The sequence below is a fragment of the Bufo gargarizans genome, chromosome 11 (assembly GCF_014858855.1).
Source record: "Bufo gargarizans isolate SCDJY-AF-19 chromosome 11, ASM1485885v1, whole genome shotgun sequence".
Taxonomy (NCBI): Eukaryota; Metazoa; Chordata; class Amphibia; order Anura; family Bufonidae; genus Bufo; species Bufo gargarizans.
The window spans coordinates 100,151,917-100,155,340 of record NC_058090.1 but is presented as its reverse complement, the minus strand read 5'-3'; positions in this window follow the sequence as shown (position 1 = coordinate 100,155,340).

Below are 3,424 nucleotides of genomic sequence, written 5' to 3'. Positions count from 1 at the left end.
TGGGTCTTGTTTTTGGATTAGGTCTTGTTTCTGGGTTAATTCTTGTTTCTGGGCTGATTCTTGTTTCTGAGGTGGTTCTTGTTTCTGAGTTGGGTCTTGTTTCTGGGTTGAGTCCTGTTTCTGGGTTGGTTCTTGTTTTTGGGTTGGGTCTTGTTTTTGAGTTGGGTCTTGTTTTTGGGTTGGTTCTTGTTTTTGGGTTGGGTCTTGTTTTTGAGTTGGGTCTTGTTTCTGGGTTGGGTCTTGTTTCTGGGTTGGGTCTTGTTTCTGGGTTGGGTCTTGTTTCTGGGTTGGGTCTTGTTTTTGGGTTGGGTCTTGTTTTTGGGTTGGGTCTTGTTTTTGGATTAGGTCTTGTTTCTGGGTTAATTCTTGTTTCTGGGTTGATTCTTGTTTCTGAGGTGGTTCTTGTTTCTGAGTTGGGTCTTGTTTCTGGGTTGAGTCCTGTTTTTGGGTTGGGTCTTGTTTTTGGGTTGGGTCTTGTTTCTGGGTTGGGTCTTGTTTTTGAGTTGGGTCTTGTTTCTGGGTTGGGTCTTGTTTTTGGGTTGGGTCTTGTTTTTGGATTGGGTCTTGTTTCTGGGTTAATTCTTGTTTCTGGGTTGATTCTTGTTTCTGAGGTGGTTCTTGTTTCTGAGTTGGGTCTTGTTTCTGGGTTGAGTCCTGTTTCTGGGTTGAGTCCTGTTTTTGGGTTGGTTCTTGTTTTTGGGTTGAGTCTTGTTTTTGGGTTGGGTCTTGTTTTTGGGATGGGTCTTGTTTTTGGGATGGGTCTTGTTTTTGGGATGGGTCTTTTTTCTGCGTTGATTCTTGTTTCTGCGTTGATTCTTGTTTCTTAGTTGGATCTTGTTTCTGCATTGAGTCTTGTTTTTGGGTTGGGTCTTGTTTCTGCATTGGTTCATGTTTCTGAGTTGGGTCATGTTTCTGCGATGAGTCCTGTTTTTGGGTTGGGTCTTGTTTCTGGTTTGCGTCTTGTTTTTGGGTTGGGTCTTGTTTCTGAGTTGATTCTTGTTTACAGGTTGATTCTTGTTTCTTAGTTGGGTCTTGTTTCTGGTTTGCGTCTTGTTTTTGGGTTGGGTCTTGTTTCTGAGTTGATTCTTGTTTACAGGTTGATTCTTGTTTCTTAGTTGGGTCTTGTTTCTGGTTTGCGTCTTGTTTTTGGGTTGGATCTTGTTTCTGCATTGATTCTTGTTTACAGGTTGATTCTTGTTTCTTAGTTGGGTCTTGTTTCTGCGTTGAGTCCTGTTTTTGGGTTGGGTCTTGTTTCTGTGTTGAGTCTTGCTTTTGGGTTGTGTCTTGTTTCTGGGTTAGTTCTTGTTTCTGGGTTAGTTCTTGTTTCTGGGTTGGTTCATGTTTCTGAGTTGGATCTTGTTTCTGCGATGAGTCCTGTTTTGAGGTTGGGTCTTGTTTCTGGTTTGCGTCTTGTTTTTGGGTTGAGTCTTGTTTTTGGGTTGGGTCTTGTTTTTGGGTTGGGTCTTGTTTCTGCGTTGATTCTTGTTTACAGGTTGATTCTTGTTTCTTAGTTGGGTCTTGTTTTTTGATTGGGTCTTGTTTTTGGGTTAGTTCTTGTTTCTGAGTTGGTTCTTGTTTCTGGGTTGGTTCATGTTTCTGGGTTGGGTCTTGTTTCTGGGTTGAGTCTTGTTTTTGTGTTGGGTCTTGTTTTTGGGTTGAGTCTTGTTTTTGGGTTGGGTCTTGTTTTTGGGTTGGGTCTTGTTTTTGGGTTAGGTCTTGTTTCTGGGTTAGGTCTTGTTTCTGGGTTGATTCTTGTTTCTGAGGTGGTTCTTGTTTCTGAGTTGGGTCTTGTTTCTGGGTTGAGTCCTGTTTTTGGGTTAGGTCTTGTTTCTGCGTTAAGTCTTGCTTTAGGGTTAGGTCTTGTTTCTGGGTTAGTTCTTGTTTCTGGGTTGGTTCATGTTTCTGCGTTGAGTCGTGTTTTTGGGTTGAGTCTTGTTTTTGGGTTGAGTCTTTGTTTTGGGTTGGGTCTTGTTTTTGGGTCGGATCTTGTTTTTGGGATGGGTCTTGTTTCTGCATTAATTCTTGTTTACAGGTTGATTCTTGTTTCTTAGTTGGGTCTTGTTTCTGCGTTGAGTCTTGTTTTTGGGTTGGGAATTGTTTTTGGGTTGGGTCTTGTTTCTGGGTTGGTTCTTGTTTCTGAGTTGGATCTTGTTTCTGCGTTGAGTCTTGTTTTTGGGTTGAGTCTTGTTTTTGGGTTGAGTCTTGTTTTTGGGTTGGGTCTTGTTTTTGGGTTGGGTCTTGTTTTTGGGTTGGGTCTTGTTTTTGGGTTGGGTCTTGTTTTTGGGTTGGGTCTTGTTTTTGGGTTGAGTCTTGTTTTTGGGTTGAGTCTTGTTTTTGGGTTGGGTCTTGTTTTTGGGTTGGGTCTTGTTTTTGGGTTGGGTCTTGTTTTTGTGTTGATTCTTGTTTGCAGGTTGATTCTTGTTTCTTAGTTGGGTCTTGTTTCTGCGTAGAGTCTTGTTTTTGGGTTAGGTCTTGTTTCTGGGTTGGTGCTTGTTTCTGGGTTGGGTCTTGTTTCTGCGTTGAGTCCTGTTTTTGGGTTGGGTCTTGTTTCTGGGTTGGTTCATGTTTCTGAGTTGGGTCTTGTTTATGTGTTGAGTCTTGTTTTTGGGTTGGATCTTTTTTCTGGGTTGGATCTTGTTTTGGGGTTGGGTCTTGTTTTTGGGTTAGGTCTTGCTTCTGGGTTGATTCTTGTTTCTGGGTTGATTCTTGTTTCTGAGGTGGTTCTTGTTTCTGAGTTGGGTCTTGTTTCTGGGTTGAGTCCTGTTTTTGGGTTGGGTCTTGTTTCTGCGCTGAGTCTTGCTTTTTGGCTGGGTCTTGTTTTTGGGTTGAGTGTTGTTTCTGGGTTGGTTCTTGTTTTTCAGTTGGTTCTTGTTTCTGCGTTGAGTCTTGTTTTTGAGTTGAGTCTTGTTTTTGGGTTGGGTCTTGTTTCTGGTTTGAGTCTTGTTTTTGGGTCAGGTCTTTTTTCTGGGTTGGTGCTTGTTTCTGGGTTGGGTCTTGTTTATGCGTTGAGTCTTGTTTTTGGGTTGGATCTTTTTTCTGGGTTGGATCTTGTTTCTGGGTTGGGTCTTGTTTTTGGGTTGGGTCTTGTTTTTGGGTTGGGTCTTGTTTTTGGGTTGATTCTTTTTTCTGGGTTGATTCTTGTTTCTGAGGTGGTTCTTGTTTCTGAGTTGGGTCTTGTTTCTGGGTTGAGTCCTGTTTTTGGGTTAGGTCTTGTTTCTGGGTTGGTTCTTGTTTTTCAGTTGGTTCTTGTTTCTGCGTTGAGTCCTGTTTTTGGGTTGAGTCTTGTTTTTCAGTTGAGTCCTGTTTTTGGGTTGGGACTTGTTTCTGGGTTGGTTCTTGTTTATGGGTTGGTTCATGTTTCTGAGTTGGATCTTGTTTCTGTGTTGAGTCTTGTTTTTGGGTTGGGTCTTGTTTCTGAGTTGGG